The sequence below is a fragment of the Mobula hypostoma genome, chromosome 2, assembly GCF_963921235.1.
Source record: "Mobula hypostoma chromosome 2, sMobHyp1.1, whole genome shotgun sequence".
In the NCBI taxonomy this organism is placed as follows: domain Eukaryota; kingdom Metazoa; phylum Chordata; class Chondrichthyes; order Myliobatiformes; family Myliobatidae; genus Mobula; species Mobula hypostoma.
The window spans coordinates 178,395,104-178,417,876 of record NC_086098.1 but is presented as its reverse complement, the minus strand read 5'-3'; the positions used below and the strand labels follow the sequence as shown (position 1 = coordinate 178,417,876).

Sequence of the window (22,773 nt, the reverse complement as noted above, 5' to 3'; positions counted from 1 at the left end):
CCCAGAACCAGACTGTCTTGCTCACTGTTCCCAGTAAAAATATTTTTTTCTTCATATCCAGTATCAGTCGATTACATGGATTAATATCCCCAGATTTCTAATGTGTATCATATCACTAGGCAACTGGAGAATAAAGCATATGGCAGGATCAAGCAGAATTAGGCCATTCGGCCCATTGTGTCTACCCACCATTCGATCGTGGCTGATTTATTATCCCTCTCAACTCCATTCTCCTGCCTTCTCCCTATATCCCTTGAAACTCTTACTAATCTAGAACCTATCAACCTCTGCTTTAAGTACACCCAGTGACTTGGCTTCTATAACCATCTGTGGCAATGAATTTCACAAATTCACCACCTTCTGGTTAAAGAAATTCTTCCACATCTCTGTTCTAAAGGGATGTCCTTCTATTCTGAAGTTGTGCCCTCTGATCCTAGACCTCCCCCACCACTGGAAACATCCTCTCCATGTCCACTCTATCTAGGCCTTTCAATACTCAGTCGGTTTCAACAAGGTCCCCCCCCGTTCTTCTAAACGCCAGTGAGTACAGGCCAAGAGCCATCAAACACACCTTGTATGTTAACTGTTTAATTCCTGGGATAATTCTTGTAAACCACCTCTGGACTCTCTCCAGTGCTAGCTGTTATATAGGACCCTGGTCAGACCCCACTAGGAGTACTGTGCTCAGTTCTGGTCGCCTCACTACAGGAAGGATGTGGAAGCCATAGAAAGGGTGCAGAGGAGATTTACAAGGATGTTGCCTGGATTGGGGAGCATGCCTTATGAGAATAGGTTGAGTGAACTCGGTCTCTTCTCCTTGGAGCGACGGAGGATGAGAGGTGACCTGATAGAGGTGTACAAGATGATAAGAGGCATTGATCGTGTGGATAGTCACAGGCTTTTTCCCAGGGCTGAAATGGTTGCCACAAGAGGACACAGGTTTAAAGTGCTGGGGAGTAGGTACAGAGGAGATATCAGGGGTAAGGTTTTCACTCAGAGAGTGGTGAGTGCATGGAATGGGCTGCCGGCAACAGTGGTGGAGGCGGATATGATAGGGTCTTTGAAGAGACTTTTAGATAGGTACATGGAGCTTAGAAAAATAGAGGGCTATGGGGAAGTTGTGGTAAACCATATATATATATATATGTTGTAACTGGGTTAACTCTCTGGACACGCCCCTCTGCTGACTGCCCCTCTGGCTCCTCCCACAGATCTCTGAGGAAAGGCGATTTCGCCACTGCTCCTCCACCTCATGTCCAGGGGCAGACACTCAGCATGGAGGTCACGTTTTACTGCGAATAAAAGCCTTTCAGTATTTGCCCTAATTCCTGTCTTTTGGAATTATTGATAGTGCATCAGAAGTCTAGTGATTGCTAAGGTAGAGACATGTTTGGCACAACTTTGTGGGCTGAGGGTTTGTATTGTGCTGTAGGTTTTCTATGTTTCTACATCCTTCTTAGATTTGGGGTCAATTTTTTAATAAGGCAAAACTTAAAAGAAATACTATCCCAATCAAAATTTGTCTGCATTGATTTGTTGACAATGCAGTCAGAGCCTGGAAGAGGAAAATTAAGGAGAAATTGCCCCTGGTTCAATGTCTTTTACCACTTGGTTTGTAACTGACTTTACCCATTAATGAGCTGGTGTATAAAGACTTTTCTAGAGACACATAATAAAACACAGCTAGGTCTTGGCTGGAAATCCACTAATATGAGTGCATCTTCCAATTCATTGCAAAAGAGAAACTGTTGAATTAAGTCTCTGCTGACAGCAAGAATTTTTAAATACTGGTTCATGCAGTTCTCCCCAAAACTAGATGAATCTCAGAAACAAATATCTCTTCTGCTTGCAAATGGAAGATCAGCTCTTGACTTTCGTATGAACATAGAAAGAAGGAAAGAAATAACAATTGATTTCTAAAAATATAATTATAATTGTGGGCAGCACAATAGTATAGTGGTTAGCACAACGCTTTACAGTATCAGTAACCTGGGTTTAATTCCTGCCTCTGGCGGCACAGAGTTTCTATGTTCTCCCCATGAACCGCATGCGTTTCTGCTGGATGCTCCAGTATCCTCCCACAGTCCAAAGATATTGGTAGGTTAATTTTTCACTGTAAATTGTCCTGTGATTAGGCTAGAGTTAAATCGGGGGTTGCTGGGCAGCGTAGCTAAAAGGACTGGAAGGACCTACACTGAGCTGCATCTCAATTAATAACTAAATGATCATTAGATGCAAAATTCCCTTTTCTTTGTTTTCTGCAGATACATGTCCATTTCAAAACATTCCCGGTGTATTCTTGCACACTTTTTCAAAGTTTAAATTTCAAAGTAACTTTAATATCAAAGTACATACTTGTCACCAAATACTACCTTGAGATTCATTATCTTACAGGAAAATAAAGAAATACAATATTATTTATGAAAAACTATACATTACAAGAACTGCATACAACCAATGTGCAAAACAACAAAACTGTGCAAATAATAAATAACTAATACGGAGACCATGATCAGTAGTCCTTGAAAATGAGTCAAATAGGTCATGGAGTCTGTTCATTGTTGAGGTGAGTGAAGTTATCCATGCTGGTCCAGGAGCCTGATGGTTGTAGGGATAATAACTTGTTTGCAGTTGTACCAGAACTATGTTGGAAGGATCCTAGCAAATGCCCAGATGATTGTGAGCAGAAGGAAGCAGATAGGGTATACAGATGTAGCCTGTATACATGTAAACATCAATCAGTGTATAAATCTGTTAACATCAACTCTCCTATTTTGGAAATCAATGCTCTTACTAATACCCTGTTCTTTAACTTTTGAAACTGTAACTATAACACCACAGCTCTTTTCACCACCCCCACCCACTATTTTGCCAGCTCAGCAGGTCTTTCACCTCCTGCTCTTTCAATTGCTTATCTCTCCTTTAAGGGTTGGTTTACTTTGAGATGGGAAAGCGTAGTTTAAGAGGTAGTGGATTCCCTTAAAAAGAGCAGGTTTCTCAGAGAAGTCTTGTCTGGCATTAAGAGATCTAAGCTAATTTTAAGAGATGCATACATATACTAAGTGAGATAGGCTAGTTTTAAGACGTGTAGGTTTTTCTAAGAAGCACTAGCTGACTTCAAAAGAAGTGTAGGCTAATTTTAAGAGGTGCAGATTGCTTTAAGAAGTGCTGGCTGGCTTTAAGATATTCAGGCTAATTTTAAGAGATGCACGAATGGATAAGTGAGGTAGGATAGTTTTAAGCCGCAGATTGCTGTAAAAGGTGAAGGCTAGCACAATATATTGGCCCAATGCTATAGGGGTGCAGCTATTCAACACCTCTGTTAGGAGGAATTACTTGCAATAATCATCTTGTAGTAGCAAGCATCACAACATTGGTGCCTCTAGCAAATCCAACAGGCAGGAGTTACACAAATTTGAATACCGTACAATCCACCCATACTGAAAAAACTGATTAATCAATTCGAAACCCCAAAGAAAGAAGGAACTTTGTTCTTGTGATTGCCTTGCTCTGGGGTGCAGCAATACCACAGAACAAAGATCTATGGTTCTGTAAACTCTGGGTCCATTGGTGCTGGAGTTTGATATCAGCATCTGAGCTTATAAATAAGGTAACAGCGTTTTAATTTTCATCTAAAAAAGCCTTGAGTAACACTTAAGCAGTTAGACCAGCGATCGTTATTTGCATTAATATTGCATGAAAAGTACTCTGTGGGCTCCTGTCCTGTACTCGGTAGCAATGGGGAGAATCAATGACCCAGGACCAATCGGTTGAGAAAGCTCCGTCAGTCTAAATACACTTCTGCTGAACCAACACTTGTCAGGAGTCACAACAAAGGGGCTGCGTGCTCGTCTGATGAGCCGCTCACTATTGGACTCTGTGCACAGTACTTGATGGATGACCATCTCTGCTTTGTAGGGAAAGATGTGTCTCCCTGCATGGGGCCTTTTCTCATCTCAAATTTAGTCCTCATAAATCACAGATGCAAAGAAGACAGCCTCCGTTTCATTACACCTACATGCTAGAGTATCAATCACAGTAGCACGGATGTTTGTACTGTTCACTTCAGTTCTCTTTTCTAAAATACATATATATATATACACACACACATATATAGGAATACCATTTCCATTCCTTTGTGTCCGTGAATTCCAGTGAAGCATTCGAGATTGACCAGAAGTAAAGCAAGAGAGAGAAAAGTCTTTACAAAAGAGTCAGAGACTACAGGGTGCTCACTCAGTGCTTATGAGGTGGAAAAAAGAACAGCCAGCTTCTCAAAGAACTAGTCAAACAATTATCTTAATTTAATGGTTACATTTTGCCTGGGTAGCTATAAGTGGTAGAGAAGGAGTGAGGAAATTCCTTCCATCATCGCTACTTTCCACGTAAGCAATTTTTATCCTTGAATGATTCACAGAAGGCAGAAGAAAAAAGGTATTGGCTTTGAGGAATGCAGTAGTAACACAGCATCAGTGTCTGAACACAATTACAAGCAAGTCTTCTCTCTCCTAAGCAACTCAAAAATCTTTGTATCGCGTTTCACTAAAGTGTGGGTCTCCGTTTTACATCCTTTGTTACACACAATGCCAATTCATACTTCTTAAAAGTTTAACCTTAAATTAAGAGAGTTCTGAAATTTGACGGGGTTGTATCAACGTCTTTAGAGTAGACTTTTTCTTCCACTATTAAAGCAGTGCAGTTTCTCTATCTATCAAAAAAAAATTGTCTAGCTTCCATTCCAAAGAAATCAGTGATGTCTAAAACACCCAATCAGAGAAGCTGGAACTTCAACATTATGCAACCACAAGGAGATCTGCAGATGCTGGAATTTCAAGCAACAGACATAAAAGTTGCTGGTGAACGCAGCAGGTCAGGCAGCATCTCTAAGAAGAGGTACAGTCGACGTTTCGGGCCGAGACCCTTTGTCAGCTGCCTGACCTGCTGCGTTCACCAGCAACTTTTATGTGTGTAACTTCAGCATTATATTTGGCCACAGGTCTACAGCATCTCCAAATGTGAATCGGATGTTTCCTGGTTAAGACTGACTGAAAATGAATTTATCAAGTCAAACTTATCATCCTGTACGGTGAGGTACAGGTAGAATGAAAAACTTGCTTTCAGTGGCAGGTGCAAAGAACAATACATAATAGAAATTATGCATAAGTCAGACATCACAATTATAGAACACAGTGGGAAAAAGACTGTCCAACTGCAAGCCCTTACTGCAGGTCGATTGGACTAAATGGTTTGGCATGGACTAGATGGGCCAAAGGGCCTATTTCTGTGCTGTACTTTTCCATGCCTCCATGACTCTATAAGTCCATGGGAGTGCAAGAAGTGGTCTGTAATTTTCTCTTGCCAAGGTAAGATTAGGGTTATATGGGGTACTGTAGGTTCAAGAACTCAATAGTTGAAGGAAATGCCACCTTCCTGAGACAGCGCCTCCTGTAGGCACTGTCAGCGGTGGGGAGGTCTGTCTCTATAATAGACTGGGCTGTGTCCACAACTCTCAGCAGCATCCTAGATTTCTTTGTAGCGTTATTTTAATGCATGTGAAGAATGCTGATATTTCTGACACCAAACTTTAACGACAAAAGAACACAATCTGAAGTTCCCGGATATTAAAATTCTTCTGTGCTTCATGCACTATGGTAAGATGTCTGAGACTGGGCATGATTATAGTTAACAATGCTCAAGACTTCCACTGAAACACAAGCTTGAAGGAGGTCCATTAGGAGGAATAGGTAACACAAGGTCAGAGATGTTACCTGTCAGTGTCAAAGCAGAAAGAATTTATTAGAATTTATTTAAATCTTACATCCATCCCACAACGTGAGGGAGTAAAAATCTTTGCATTGTGACTCTGTCACAATGTACAGACATGTGAATTTAAAAGTCTAATGGCTTGTAGAAAGAAGCTGTCCTGTAACCTATTGATAAGTTTATCATGAGTTGAAACGGTGGGATTCCTTCTGATCTTCAATCTTAGCTCATCATTCCATGAGATTGTGATTGATTCCTGCTTTTAGTCATGCTTCTCTGACTACTCATCAAATACAAAACCACCAATTTTCTGCTTACGGATTTTTGTGGAAAGAGCATCAATTATCCCGATGCCCAAGGAGAGTAGGGTCGGCTATTGCCCAGTAGCACTCTCATCCACTAGATGAGTGATTTGAAAGGTTGGTCATGGCTAGATTTAACTCCTACCTCAGCAAGGACCTGCACCCTCTACAATATGCTGACTGCTGCAAAAGATCTACAATGGACATAGTCTCATTCGCTCTCCACAAGCTTTGGACCACCTGAACAATAGCAGTACCTACTGTATGCCAAGCTGTTATTTATTGGTTACTTGTCAGTATTCAACACCATCATCCCCTCAGTATTAACCAAAAAGCTTCAAAACCTGTACACCTCTCTCTGCAAGTGGATTCACGACTTCCTCACTGGAAGACCACAGTCAGTACAGATTGGTGATAATATCTCTTCCTTGCTGACAATCAACACAGGTAGTCTTCAAGGATGTGTGCTTAAACCACTTCTCTACTCTCTCTAATCTCATAACTATGTGGCTAGGCATAACTCAGACTCCATCTATAAATTCGCCAATTGTTGGCAGAATCACAGATGGCAATGAGTAGGCACACAGGAGCGAAATAGATCGGTTGCTCAAGTTGGGTCACAACAACAACCTTGGACTCAATGTCAGCAAAACCAAGGAAATTATTGTGAACTTCTGGAAGGGGAAGTTGGAAGAACACATAAATATCATCACTGAGGGGTCAGCAATGGAAAAGGTGAGCCGTTTCAAGTTCCTGGGCTTCATTATCTCAGATAGACTATTCTGGGCTCAGTATAATCACTATGAAGGCATACTAGCAATTATACTTCATTAGGAGTTTAAGATTTGGTTAAGTCACCAAATCTTCCATATTTCTACAGATGTACCATAGAGAGAATTCTTTCTTTCTTTTTCAGTCTTTTATTAATTTCAACATGATACACATTACAAAAAAATAAGTACAGAGCGATTGGGATTGTATTAATTAATAATAATTATGTTATACAAGTATACAGTCAAGTAACACATAGTTAGTAAACCTCCCAAAATCTCACAATTTAGCAATAGAATATATAAAAAGTATACCTAAAAATACAAAAATATCATTAAAAAAACAGAAAAAGAAAAAAAATATATATCCCATTAAAAAAGAACTAATCTACCCAAACTAAAAGAAAACTAAGGAAAGGAAAAAGAAAAAGAAAGGGCTATTATGATACCTCAGATAGAACCAATAGTGTCGCCACTCCCTCTCCTCTCCCCATATATTGAAATCACAAAATAGATTTGGAAAGGGTCAAATTACATCATGTGGAAATATTGAATAAATGGTCCCCAAGTCTCATCAAGTTTAATAGATGGGTCATAAATGACACTTCTAATTTTTTCTAGATTTAAACAAGACATAGTTTGAGAACATAGAGAGCATTCTGACTGGTTGCATCATCGTCTGGTATGGTGGTGCCAATGCCTAGGAATCTAAGAGGTTTCAGAAGGTTGTCGACTCATCTCCATCACAGGCACAGCCTTCCCACCGCTGAGGAGGTCTTCATAAGATGTTGCCTCAAGAAGGAGGTATCTATCATTCAGGACCTTCAGTACCTGGGGGACATGTCCTTTTCTCATTACTACCATCAAGGAGGAGGGACAGGATCTGAAGACTCACAGTATTTTTAAGGAATGGCTTCTTCTTACCCTCTGCCATCAGATTTCTGAACAGTCTATCAACACTAACTTATTATTCCCTCTTTTGCACTATTTATTTATTTATGACCTGGCTGGTAGCGTAGTGGCATCAGCACTTGACTTTGGGTTGAAAGGTCCCGGGTTCGAATCCAGTCAGCCAGCTCCCCTGCACGCTTTCCATCTGTGCTGGGTTACGAGCTGGTGATCTCTTTGGAAACTCACCCGGTAGAAGGCAATGGCAAACCACTGCTGTAACTTGCCTCGTACGCGGTACCCACTATGTCAGAGAGGCGTAGAGGGAAATCGTCCGCTAACCGGAGAAACTTCAGATGCGATGTACCTTTCCTTTTTTAAATTTATATTGAAAATTATAATAATTTGTTATGTTTGCACTGTACTGCCACTGCAAAGTCAGTGCAGGCAGACCATAAGGTGCGAGGCTATAATGAGGTTGAGGTCCATTTTATCATACGAGAGGACCATTCAATAGTCCTATAAAAGCTGACCTTGGTCCAATAGCATGTTCTTTCAGGCTTTTGTATCTTCTGTGCAATAGGAAAGGAGAGAAGAGAGAATGTTTGGAGTGGGTAGGGTCTTTGATTATGCTTTAACAGGGCAGCAAGCAGCATTGACAGTATCCATGAAGAGGAGGCTGTTTCCTGTGATGTCTGAGCTGTGTGAGGTGCTAGTGCCAGCATTTATTTTACTCCAGTGAATATCTTATGAGCACTGTGGTCAAACACCTAGGCTTTAAATTTAATTCCATTATCTCCCGAGTCAATGGGAAGCCTGAATATCCATTCCAATATGCATAAATAGGGAAACAGTAAATGAAATTAAGATACAGAACATAAACAGTTCATTCTGATGCACCCACCCAATCACAGGCAAATACAATGACAAAATCCAGAAGATATTTGAGTAAGTACATGGGATAGGATGGGTTTAGAATAGTGGCTCCCAACTGTTTTTATGCCGTGGACCAATACCATTAAGCAAGGGGTTCATGCACCCCAGGTTGGGAACTCCTGGTTTAGAGGGATATGGGACAAATACAGACTAGTAGGACTAGCTTGATGGGCATGTATGAGTTTCCATGCTTTATTACTCTATGACTATTATAAGGTGAGAGAGTCATAGAACAATACAGAATAACTGGATCTTTGGCCCATCTAGTCTGTGCCAAACCATTAATCTGCCTAGCTCCATTGATATGCATGCAGGTCATAACCCTCCATACCCCTCTCATATATGTTCTTATCCAAATTTCTCTCAAGTGTTGAAATCAACCCCCCAAAGAGGATGCTGTCCAAGTTGCATGCCATCTTGGACAATGTCTCCCATCCACTACATAATGTATTGGTTGGGCACAGGAGTACATTCAGCCAGAGACTCATTCCACCGAGATGCAACACTGAGCGTCATAGGAAGTCATTCCTGCCTGTGGCTATGAAACTTTACAACTCCTCCCTTGGAGGGTCAGACACCCTGAGCCAATAGGCTGGTCCTGGACTTATTTCCTGGCGTAATTTACATATTATTATTTAATTATTTATGGTTTTATATTGCTATATTTATACTCTGTTCTTGGTTGGTGCAACTGTAATGAAACCAAACTTCCCTCGGGATCAATAAAGTATGACTATGACTATTTACCATTTCCACTGGCAACTTGTTCCACATTCTCACCCTCCTCTGAGTGAAGAAGTTGCCCCTCATGTTCCCCTTACCTTTCACCCTTAACCCATGACCTCTAGTTGTAGTGACTCATTCTAAAAACCTGCTTGCATTTAACTTATCTATACCCCTCATAATTTTGTATATCTCTATCAAATTTCCCCCTAATCTTCTACATTCTATGAAATAAAGTCTTAATCTATCCAACCATCCCCTATAACTCTGGTCCTCAAGTCTCGGCAACATTCTTGTTAATTTTCTCTGCCCTCTTTCAACTTTATTTACTCTTTCAGTCTTATTTGCATCTTACATCCTTTAAGTAGGTGATCAAAAGGTGATCAGTGTAAGTCCTGCCATGGTTGGTCCTCCCAAAGTGCTACACTTCACACATTAAATTGTCTATATTGAATTCCATCTGCCATTTTTCTGCCCATTTTTATAGCTGGTCCAAGTACCACTGCAAGCTTTGAACTTTGATAGTCTTCCTCGCTGTCCACTACATCATAAATCTTGGTGTCATCCGCAAACTTTCTGATCCAGTTTACCACATTAACATCCATATTGTTGACAAGGGTGACAATCAACAGACCCAGCTTCGATCCCTGTGGCACACCACTAATCACAGGCCTCCAGTCAGAGAAGCCACCATCTACAACCACTCTCTGGCTTCCTCCATGAAGCTAATGTCTAATCCAGTTTACTACCTCATCTTGTATGCCAAGTGACTGAATCTTCTTGACCAATCTCCCATATAGTACCTTGTCAAAGGCCTTACTAAAGTCCATGTAGACAATCCACTGCCTTGTCTTCATCAACTTTCCTAGTAACTTCCTCAAAAAGGGTTGGTTAGACATGAATTACAATATACAAAGCCATGTTGACTATCCCTAAAGAACCCCTGTCTATCCAAATATCTATTTATCCAGTCTCTTAGAATACCTTCCAATAACTTTCCCTCGACTGATGTCAAGTTCAGCAGCCTATAACTTCTTGGTTTATTCTTAGAGCCTTTCTTAACCAATGGAACATGATCAGCTATCCTCCAATCCTCTGTCACCTCACCAGTGGCTAAGCATGTTTTAAACATCTCTGCTTGGCCCCCTGTAATTTTTGCACCAGTCTCCAACAGGGTCTGAGGAAACACCTTGTCAGGCCCTGAGGATTTATCCACCCTAATTTGCCTCAATCCAGCAAACACCTCCTCCTCCGTAATCTGCATAGGGTCCCCTACCTCACTGCTGCATTTCCTCACATCTATAGATTGTGTGTATATCTCCCAAGTAAGTATAGATGCAAAAAATCCATTTAAGTTCTCTCTCATCTCTTTAAGTTTCACGTATAGATTATACTGGACTAAATCTTGCTTCCTCAGGAATGGTATGTGATTATAATAGACTACTAAAGCTAAATACAAATAAAAATTCAGACTGCTTATATCACGTATGGATTTGGAGAAACAAGAAATTAAATTTTATCAAAAATAATGCGTTTAATTGCATCATGGTGGTGATGCTTTGCAATAGTTCAACTAAGCTAAAAATGGATTGTTGATGATTTTTGTCTGTGCTTAGTGTCTGAGGCTTCTCGCTTCATTCATAGGCATCCGTTTGTCTCGTGAGACCATGGATTTGCACCTTGGAAGGTTTCCAGGGCGCAGGCCTGGGCAAGGTTGTATGGAAGACCGGCAGTTGCCTATGCTGCAAGTCTCCCCTCTCCACACCACCGATATTGTCCAAGGGAAGGGCACTAGGGCCGATACAGCTTGGAACCGGTGTTGTCGCAGGGCAATGTGTGGTTAAGTGCCTTGCTCGAGGACACAACACGCTGCCTCAGCCAAGGCTTGAACTAGCATCCTTCAGGTCACTAGACTGACACCTTAACCACTTGGCCATGCGCCAACACATCTTGCTTCTCGCTTAAGTGTCCAACAATAAATGGGGGAAGAGTATGGTGCAGTGGTTACCACAATGTTTTACAATAATGGCGACCAGAGTTCAATTCCCGCTGCAACCTGTAAGGAATTTGTACATTCTGCCCATGGCTGCGTGTGTTTCCTCTGGGTGCTCCAGTTTCCTCTCAGAGTCCAAGATGTACCAATTGGGAGGCTAATTGGTGATTGTAAATTGTCCCATGATTAGGTTCAGATTAAATCGGGGGATTGCTGGGCAGTGTGGATCAAAGGGCCTATGTTGTGCTGTAAATCAATAAATAAATAATCAGCCAGCATTGATGGATTCCAGTCGCCCTGATACAGTTTCTCCATGATTGCAATGTCTGAGTGAAACCTTTCACCGTGCTCATCACTGACAGCGCCAAGATCTGCAGGGAAGAAGTCCAAATGGGAATGCAGAAAGTGAATCTTCAGCGACGTGTTCCACTTCATGGTTTTGTATGCTGCAAGCATGTTGTCAACCAGCTGCACGTAGCTCTGTGCTTGCCAAGAAAAAAATGAAACAACAGTACTTGGTGTATCCGAGCTGCATTTCTGGTAACAGTACGACGACTTTCAGATCACCACAGATGTTCCTGTCGTAGTTGCTCTACTGTATGCGTTTCAACAAGACTTCCAAATTTCAGTAGTTTTCCTTCATGAGTATTACCCAGCCGATTGGTATTGAAGGGTGGACATTGCTGTTGTGTTGCAGCAGAGCCTTCCGGCTTAACACTGAAGAATCATTGAAAAGGTGCCATTGTTGTGGGTCACGTTGGCAACACAAATCATGCTCAGGCATGCCTGGACAAGATAGATAGTTTTCCAGCTTACATTGTGGGCAATATTTTAATTGACTTGAATTATGAATTGAAGTAACAAATACAGACGATTCAAAAAAATAAAGTCGGCCCCCCTTATCCGTAGGGGATTGGTTCCAGGACCCCCCGCAGATACCAAAATCCGCGGATGCTCAAGTCCCTTATATAAAATGGCACAGTGTTTGCATATAGCCTACGCATATCCTGCTGTATACTTTAAATCATCTCTAGATTACGTATAATACTTAATACAATGTAAATGCTAAGTAAATAGTTGTTATACTGTATTGTTTAGGGAATAATGACAAGAAAAAGAAGTTTGTACACAAGACGCGAGGCGAACAATGCTCAAACAACGAGTGCTGGAGAGAGAACTTCCAGGTTTTCCCGATCCGTGGTTGGTTGAATCCACGCATGTGGAACCAGTGGATAAGGAGGGCCAAATGTAGTGCACGATAATCAATTTTCATGGATATTTTCATTATCATGATTATTTCATAATTGAATAATTATTGCAAAAAGACAGCATAATTAAAAATAGTGAATTGTTGTACATGGATTCATTGTCTGGAAATCTGATGGCGGAGGGAAGTAGTTGTTCCTAAAGCATTCATATTTTTCATCCTTTTCCCGTTTACCCTTGGCACTTTACAGCAAATTAACTATTTTTGAAGAGTTTTAATACAGGAAACACATCAAAGTCCCACAAACTTAAAAATGAAAAAGATAAGATTTTCTGTTTCATCCACATTGATTGAGAGGCAAATATTAGGCAGGGCAACAGAAATAATAATACCCTTTGACCATGTGCCAAAGATATTTTACCACCACCTGAGGTGTGGACTAATCAAAGCACAGCAAATTTGGTGGACTGACCAGAGTCCAGTGAATATCGGGAACAAATTCATATCTGTATCTATGGGTGTTGGTGGAATTATCATAGATGACCCAGAAGGATATATTATTCATTCTTCCTCATGGAAAAATACCTAGAGAAAATGTGCAAATTGTTCTCCCAATATTAAACTAGCAGTAAATTATACTTCAGTGACAGAACTAATTACTGGCGATTTTCTACATTTGGGGTTAATGATTGTACGTTTTATCTATTGGGGTTAATAGCTGTATGCTCTTCATATAGTTTAGAATTAATGGCTCTGTTTTACATGCGCGAATGTGGGATTAATGGTTGCATATTTTATATATTTGAAATTTGGAGTTAATAGCCATTATATTGTTGCAAGAAGAGTAGGATTCTATATTGTTCCACTTGCATGTTCTATTTAGATATAGATTATATTGCATCACACAGCACAGTAGTGTAGCAGTTAGCACGGCATTATAACAGTTAGGAGTGTCGGAGTTCAGATTTCAATTCCAAATGCCATCTGCAAGATATTTGTACATCCCTCTCCATGACCGTATCGGTTTCCTCTGCATGCTCCGGTTTCCACCCACATTCCTGGTAAGCCCCAAGTGTGAGGCTAAAAATGTAGCAAAGAAGCAGAGCTACTGGAATATGTTGCAACAATGGCTTTCGACTCTTTTTGTTCTTTGGGAGAATCACTAAGCATTTTGCATAAATGTTTATACAAGTATTTATACAAAATGGTGGCATGGTACCTAGCAGTTCACAAATCACATTACAGTGCCAGCAATCATTGATTGAAGTTCAATTCCCACTGATGTGATTTGATGTTCGTCCATCGTCGATGTCAATGAGGACCTTGACACCGTTGTGATGGTATCGAGACCAGCGCGTGGTTTGGATTTAAGGAGGGAGAGTTGCACAGTGTCAGCCTCACTCTCTCTTCCCAATTCCCATCTGGATCCAGTGGCAAGACAGAGTCGAGACGGCTGAAGATGGGACGAGGTGCAGCGATAACCTGGACGTCTTCTGTGTCTTGTCCTGCTCTACACATTCCATGACGCTTGCAGAGACCGCCTTCTTGACTGTTGGACCTTCCATTGGTCTCGTCCGCTCAATCCGCCGGAGTCTATCTTCACATGCTGGGATAGACAACTCCCAATCTCACCAAGGGTTTGAGACCCGTCGGCTACCCTCACCTGGTTTAGCCGGCTTGTCGAAGCCACTGCCCGGGGTGTGGCCGCTGTCACATGCAAACAGCTACGGGCAGCCACAGGTGAGAGCTGAGTGCCAGGTGGGAATGAAAGGTGGACTAACCACCTAGAAAAGGACGCGACATGTTCCCCCACCAGCGGTGCTACCCCTCCCTGACACCCCATACACCCCACTCAATTCCCACTACTGTTTGTAAGGAGAATGTGGGTTTCCTCCAGGTGCTCTGGTTTCCTCACACATTCCAAAGTCTATGGTTAGGGTTAGTGAGTTGTGGGCATGGTATGTTGACAGCAGAAGCTCTCCAGTATAATCCTGACTGATCTGATTTGATGCAAATGACACATTTCACCGTATGTTTCAATGTTGTGATGTACGTGTGACTGATCAAGCGAATCTATAATCTTTATTTCTAGAACTAATCAATACTGATCTAATCTAATACTGATTAATGGAGAAGTAATGTTTATCAATGTTAACATTAACTTTTGTGGGGATTGTTACTTTTGTTAGAGGTATCAGCTTTCATCTGAGAGGTTCAACAGAGGCCCCGTCTGCCCCATTAATGTAAACTTAAATGTTCCTGAAGGACTGAGTGAGGACCAGGAAATGTTTTGGTTAATGTTTAGAAACATTGAAAACCTACAGCACAATACAGGCCCTTTGGTCCACAGAGCTGTGCCGAACATGTCCTTACCTGAGAAATTACCTAGGGTTACCCATAGCCTTCTATTTTTATGAGTTCCATATACCTGGCCAGGAGTCTCCTAAAAGACCCTATCATATCCGCCTCCACCACCGTCATCGGCAGCCCATTCCACGCACTCACCACTCTCTGCGTAAAAAACTTACCCCGATATCTCCTCTCTACCTACTTCCAAGCACCTTAAAACTGCGTCCTCTCGTGTTAGCCATTTCAGCCCTGGGAAAAAGCCGCTGACTATCCACACGATCAATGTCTCCCATCATTTTATACACTTCTCTCAGGTCACCTCTTATCCTCCGTTGCTCCAAGGAAAAAAGGCCAAGTTCACTCAACCTATTCTCATAAGGCATGCTCCCCAATACAGGCAACATCCTTGTAAATCTCCTCTGAACCACCTCACACACATCTGGGTTGAACTCCAACTGCCACTTCTCAGCCCTGTTTTGCATCCTATCAACATCCCACTGTAACCTATGACAGCACTACACACTATCCACAACACCTCCAACCTTTGTGTCATCAGAAAATTTACTAACCCATCCCTCCACTTCCTCATCCAGGTCATTTATAAATATCACGAAGAGTGGGGGTCCCAGAACAGAGCCCTGAGGCACTCCACTGGTCATCGACCTCCATGCAGAATATGACCCATCTACAACCACTCTTTGCCTTCTGTGGGCAAGCCAGCTCTGGATCCACAAAGCAATGTCCCCTTGGATCCCATGCCTCCTTACTTTCTCAATAAGCCTTGCATGGGGTACCTTATCAAATGCCTTGCTGAAATCCATATACACTACATCTACTGTTCTACCTTCATCAATGTGCTTAGTCACATTCCCAAAAAATTCAATCAGGCTCATAAGGCATAACCTGCCTTTGACAAAGCCATGCTGACTACTCCTAATCATATTATGCCTCTCCAAATGTTCATAAATCCTGCCTCTAAGGATCTTCTCCATCAACTTACCAACCACTGAAGTAAGATTCACTGGTCTACAATTTCCTGGGCTATCTCTACTCCCTTTCTTGAATAATGGAACAACATCCGTAACCCTCCAAACCTCCGGAACCTCTTCCATTCATTGATGATGCAAAGATTATCGCCAGAGGCTTAGCAATCTTCTCCCTCGCTTCCCACAGTAGCCTGGGGTACATCTCATCTGGTCCAAGGGACTTATGCAACTTGATGCTTTCCAAAAGCTCCTGCACATCCTCTTTCTTAATACCTACATGCTCAAGCTTTTCAGTCTGCTGTAAATCATCCCTACAATCGCCAAGATCCTTTTTCGAAGTGAATACTGAAGCAAAGTACTCATTAAATACGCAACCACGAGAAAATCTGCAAATGCTGGAAATTCAAGCAACACACACAAAATGCTGGTAGAACACAGCAGGCCAGGAGGCACCTATAGGAAGAGGGACAGTCAATGTTTCGGGTCGAGATCCTTCATCAGGACTAACTGAAAGAAGAAATAGTAAGAGATTTGAAAGGGGGAGGGGGAGGGATGAAGCAAAGAGCTGGGAAGTTGATTGGCTAAGTGGAAACAAAGCTGAAGACACGGGAGAAAGAAAGGGGAAGGGGAGCCCCAGAGGAAGATGGACAGCAGGCAAGGAGTGATTGTGAGAGGGAAAGACAGAGAGAAAAAAAGGGGGGGGAATAACAAATGAATAAATAAATAAAATAGGGGATGGGGTAAGAAGGGGAGGAGGGGCATTAGCAGAAATTAAAGAAATCAATGTCCATGCCATCGGGTTGGAGGCTACCCAGACCGAATATAAGGTGTTGTTCCTAGGGAGCGATCCCTGCGGAAAGCAGAAAGTGGAGGGGGGGGGAAGGAAAGATGTGCTTGGTGGTGGGATCCCGTTGGAGGTGGCGGAAGTTACAGAGAATTATATGTTGGACCTGGAGGCTGGTGGGGTGGTAGGTGAGGATAAGGGGAACCCTATCCCTAGTGAGGTGGTGAGAGGATGGGGTGAGAGCAGAGTACCTCTTTACCACATTAAGTACCTCTGCTATTTCCTCCAGTTCCATACACACTTTTCCACTGTCACACTTGATTGATCTTATTCTCTCAAATCTTATCCTCCTGCTCTTAACATAGTTGTAGAATGCCTTGGGGTTTTCCTTAATCCTGTCCGCCAAGGCCTTCTCATGGCCCCTTCTGACTCCCCTAATTTCTTTCTTAAGCTCCTTCCTGCTAGCCTTATAATCTTCTAGATCTCTGTCATTACCTAGCTTTTTGAACTTTTGCAAGTTCTTCTTTTCTTCTTGACTAGAATTACAATCACCTTTGTACACCACGGTTCCTGTACTCTACCATCCTTTCCTTGTCTCACTGGAACATACCTATGCAGAACTATATGCAAATATCCCCTGAACATTTGCCACATTTCAGCTATACATTTCCCTGATAACATCTGTTTCTAATTCATGTTCCAAGTTCCTGCCTGATAGCCTCATATTTCCCCTTACTCCAGTTAAAGGATTTCCTAACTTGTCCGTTCCTATCTCCTCTCGAATGCTATGGTAAAGGAGATAAAGTTGTTATCACTATCTCCAAAATGCTCTCCCACTGAGAGATCTGACACTCGACCAGGTTCATTTCCCAATGAACTGCTAAATAGCTGCTCTACCTGACTCTGCTTTGGACACTTTTAACTTGCACTGGACATTTATAACTTGATTTTAACTGACATGTGGCTGTTGTGTTTTACTATTTATTGTTATGTTTATTACTTAATGTTGCATTTGTTATGTTATGATTGCACTGCTCCTGAGAAATGCTGTCTCATTCTGCCCTGCAGAGCTGATGTACGGTTAGAATGACAATAAAGTTTTTTGAATCTTTGAATCTAATACCAGATCAAGTACAGCCTCTTCTTTTGTAGGCTTATCTACAAACCTTCTTGAACACACCTAACAAACTCCACCCCATCTAAACCCCTCGGTCTAGGAACATGCCAGTCGATATTTGGGAAATTAAAATCTCCCACCATGACAACCCTGTGATTATTACACCTTTCCAGAATCTGTCTCCCTATCTGTTCCTCAAAATCCCTGTAACTATTGGGTGTCTATAAAAACACCCAGTAGAGTTATTGACCCCTTCCTGTTCCACCCACAGGGATTCTGTAAACAATCTTTGTATGTCTTCCTCCTTTTTTGCAGCCATGACACTATCTCTGATCAACAGTCCCATGCCCCCACCTCTTTTGGCTCCCTTCCTGTCCTTTCTGAAACATCTAAAGCCTGGCACTCAAAGTAACTATTCCTGCCCCTGAGCCATCCAAGTCTCTGTAATGATCACAACATCTTAGCTCCAAGTACTGATCCACGCTCTAAGCTCATCCGCTTTGTTCATAATACTCCTTGCATTAAAATAGACACATCTCAAAACATTGGTCTGAGCGTATCCCTTCTCTATCACCTGCGTATCCTCCCTCTCACACTGACTCCAAGCTTTTTCTATTTGTGAGCCAACCACCTCTTCCTCCCTCTCTTCAGTTTGGTTCCCACCCCCCGGCAATCCTAGTTTAAACTCTCCCCAATAGCCTTAGCAAACCTCCCCGCCTGGACATTGGTCCCCCTGGATTCAAGTGCAACCCGTCCTTTTTGTACAGGTCACACCTGCCCCAAAAGAGGTCCCAATGATCCAGAAATCTGAATCCCTGCCCCCTGCTCCAATCCCTCAGCCACGCATTTATCCTACTTTAGCTCAGCAGTCAGCACAATCACTTTACAGCACCAGAGATCACCAACCGGGGTTCAATTCCTGCCACTATCAGTAAGAAGATTGTACATTCTCCTTGTCACCATGTAGGTTTCCTCCGAATACTCTGGTTTCCTCCCATACTCTAAAGACTTGCAGTTAGGGTAAGTTAGTTATGGGCACACTATGTTGGCATTGGAAGTATAGCGATACTTTATTGATTTATTGAGATACAACTTCTAGCCATTCTAGCTGTGCTGTCCATTAATCCCCGATATAATCCCAGCCTAATTATGGGACAATTTACAATGACCAATTAACCTATTAACTGGTGTGTCTTTGGACTCTAAGAGGAAACCAGAGCACCCAGAGGAAACCCATGTGGTCACGAGAAGAATTTACAAACTTCTTATACGCAGTGACGAGAATTGAACGCGGGTTGCTGGTACTGTAAAGTGTTGTGTTAACCACTACACTACCATGCGATGGGAAATGAACCCGTGTCGCTGGTACTGTAAAACATTGTGCTGGCCACTGCACTACCATGCTGCTTCCCAAACTTGTGGGTTGCCCCCAGCACATTGTAAACAGTGACGCAAATAATGCATTACACGGTACATTTTGATGCTTCAATGCACATGACAAATAAAGCTAATTTTTATCTTCTTTACCACTTTCTCATTTACTTCACTATACCCTATAGAGCCCAGTTACAGACAAATTGTCTATGGAAAGGAATCCAAAACAAATAGCTGGAGGAACTCATTGAGTCAAGCAGCATCTGTGGAGGGCACTGAAAATTTTGGATGTGACCTTCATCTGGACTATAGTTTGGGACGTGACATAATTGGCAAAGCCATTATTTAATACTCAGTCCCACTGAACCATTCTTACGACCTGCTGGGTTCTCCCACAATGCCCTTGTGACTACGAACTGTCAAGTAACAGGTCCTTCTGGCCCAATGAGCCCATGCTGCTCACTTACACCCATGTGACCAATTCAGCTACTAATATGAGTTTAGAAGAATGAAGTGGGGGGGGGGAATCTCATTTAAACCTATTGAATATTGAAAGGCCTAGATGGAGTGGATGTGGAGAGGATGTTTCCTATCGTGGGTGAGTCTTGGGCTAGAGGGTACAGCTTCAGAATAAAGGGACAACCATTTGAGACGTACAGACCATGTTTCAAATGATGAAGTATGAAGAACCCTCAACCAGCACACGAGACACTACAAAGATCTACCGTAGACAGTAAAAAGGAGGAAACGGAGATGGTATGGCCACATAGCAGGATCAAGTGTACTCTCAAAGACCATTCTTCAGGGACGGTGCAGGGGAAAAGAGAAAGGGGCAGTCAGAGGAAGATATGGGCAGACAACGTTGCAGAGTAGACCCGACAGAGCTTTGCTGCAACCCAGCTACTTGCCCATAAGCATGAGAAATGGCGGAACTGCTGCAGCACTTACCTATGACCAAGAGGGTTGCGGGATCCATTACAGAACCGTAACCGTAACCATTGAGAACAGGGCTGAGAAGTAATTTCTTTAGCCAGACGATGTTGAATCTGTGGAATTCATTGCCATGGATGGCTGTAGAGGCCAAGTCATCAATTATATTTAAAGCAGAGGTTGATAGGCTCTTGATTAGTCAGTGTTCAAAGGTCGCAAGGAGAAGACAGGAAATTGGGATTGAGAGGGATAATAAATCACCCATAATGGAATGGCCTAATTCTTCTCTTACGTTTTATGGTCTAATCTATATATTTTTGAGACGTGGGAGGAAACCAGAGCACCCAAGGGAAACATACACAGTCACGAGGAGAACATACAAACTCCATAAAGACTGCAGTGCAGTGGGAAATGAACCCGGACCGCTGACGCTGTAATGGTATTACACTACCGTACCACTATAAATTTAAATTCCTCAACTGTTATGATCAGACTTGAACTCAAGTCTCTTGATCAGTGTTCCAGAAATCTGACTGCCAATCCAGCATTTTAGCCACTACACTATCGCTCCGGATTTGCGTAGCCTGCAGAAGATTTCCAGCTGCAGGATGACTGCATACTTATTATCCTTCCACTTTTTAGGGGTAAGAGATCACGACTTTAGGAAGTGCCATTCAGATTTGCCAACTTGCTGTAGCATATGTTACCTATATACAATACTGCCGTGCTGCAGGAAATGAATGCTTAAGATGGTAGTTCAGGTCAGATGCTTTACTGCCATGGTGCCTAGGATGCACACGTGATCTAGGCCACACTTCAGTCTGCTGCTAAAGGAGAGGTGTTGGACTGAACCAAACTGCAATCTCCAACAAAGAACAATGATATTCTGGCCAATAGGAGCTTTCTGGAGCCAGTATTACAATGACAGATTATCTGTTCACTTATTTCTGCTTGTGCGGGCTGGCACAGTACAAATTGCCCATCAGGTTTCCTTTCATCAGTTGGCATGCGATGTACTGTGGAACAATGCAAAAGGCACTGGTCAATTCTCACCAGTCTATTATTGTAAGAAAGCAGGTTGCACAAAAATTTTCCCCTCCCGACCTTCCTCAGTCCCGCTTAATAATCAGCAAAGAAATTAAAGTTGATATTTAAATAGTATCTGGCTCTCCAATGCTCAGCTGATCAGACTGAAGTTTTGAAATTGGGCAATCTGTGGTTTCCTGTGAAGACTGCACACCCACAAGCTGCATTTAAACTCACAGGCCACGGGAATGCTCCTAACATCATACATACCCAAGTCCAATTATTCCTTGACAGACTATTGATCATTAACTAAATAGAAAGCTTTGGTCAGCAGCTCTTTAACAAGGACTAATAAGTAACTACAGAATTAACTCTTAAAGAGGGTTCTAATTGGGTATGAGTGAATGAAAGATGTGAGAAAGCCCTGTGTGTTAACAATCATATACCTGATGAAATATTTCAGAAGAACTGTCATTGTGGTATTGAGGGTAATCGAGCAGCCAGTTCCCACACAGCAAACTCTCACAAACAAACTAAGGACCAGATACGAGGAATTCTGCAGATGCTGGAAATTCAAGCAACACACATCAAAGTTGCTGGTGAACGCAGCAGGCCAGGCAGCATCTCTAGGAAGAGGTACAGTCGACGTTTCGGGCCGAGACCCTTCGTCAGGACTAACTGAAAGAAGAGCTAATAAGAGATTTGAGAGGGGGAGGGGGAGATCCAAAATGATAGGAGAAGACAGGAGGGGGAGGGATGGAGCCAAGAGCTGGACAGGTGATAGGCAAAGGGGATATGAGAGGATTATGGGACAGGAGGCCGAGGGAGGAAGAAAAGGGGGAGGGGGGGAACCCAGAGGATGGGCAAGGGGTATAGTGAGAGGGACAGAGGGAGAAAAACCAGATAACCCATTTTAGTTTGTTTAGTGGGGATAAATACTGGTCAGGACACTGAGGATGATTTTTTCTTCAAAAGAGTGCTATGGAATATTCTAATGATTTCAAAGAGCGAATATGTAACATACATTTAATGGCTCATGTAATCAACCACCTCTAGCACGATCATACTGGAACCTGCCTGAATTTTCAGATTCCGCTAACTTATCTATGTCAGCTAATCAGATTGAAGCTAATCATCTTTACTGGTGATTGATATCACTGCTTACCCTTCCCTCCGTATCTAGCGACCACCAGTCTTTGACGAAACATCTGTAGTGCAGAAGTTGTGGTGGAGAGGAGAAATCAATTTTTATTGGGAAGGTAGTCACCGTGACCTCTGGTTAGACGGAGCTAGTTGGTGGTGATGATACATCCGTAACTGTGTGTGCCAGCCCTCTATCCTCCTGCAGCAATGTTTTTCTAGTAATGACAAAACACACCATGGGAGGCAGCCAGAAAGCACCCATAGATGTTCTCTCCCCTCTCCGTGCCCTGTGGAACACCAGGCGGTATCCTTGCTGTTTCTTCAGCATCTGCCTGCTTTTTACCAGGCTGAGCTGCTAGCATGATGCTCAACTCAGCATGGATGGAAAGCGTGCAAGGAGCCGGCCAGATGCAAACCCAGGACTTCTCGCCTCAAACTCCAGTGTGGATGCCACTGCACCACTGGCTGGCACCATTACCCCT

The 22,773-nt window shown here is 42.5% G+C and overlaps 2 long non-coding RNA genes across 2 annotated transcripts in view; both read right to left on the bottom strand.

Annotated features, from left to right (window-relative positions):
- The window catches only part of LOC134342714 (uncharacterized), a 61,456-nt gene extending 41,177 nt beyond the window's left edge, over window positions 1-20,279 (bottom strand). Inside the window, exon 1 of the long non-coding RNA XR_010017079.1 lies at window positions 20,141-20,279. This is a non-coding gene — a long non-coding RNA (uncharacterized LOC134342714). The remainder of the gene's footprint in view (window positions 1-20,140) is intronic.
- The window catches only part of LOC134342713 (uncharacterized), an 82,631-nt gene extending 60,173 nt beyond the window's left edge, over window positions 1-22,458 (bottom strand). The window contains exon 1 of the long non-coding RNA XR_010017078.1: window positions 22,314-22,458. This is a non-coding gene — a long non-coding RNA (uncharacterized LOC134342713). The remainder of the gene's footprint in view (window positions 1-22,313) is intronic.
- Between the last annotated feature and the right edge of the window lie 315 nt (window positions 22,459-22,773).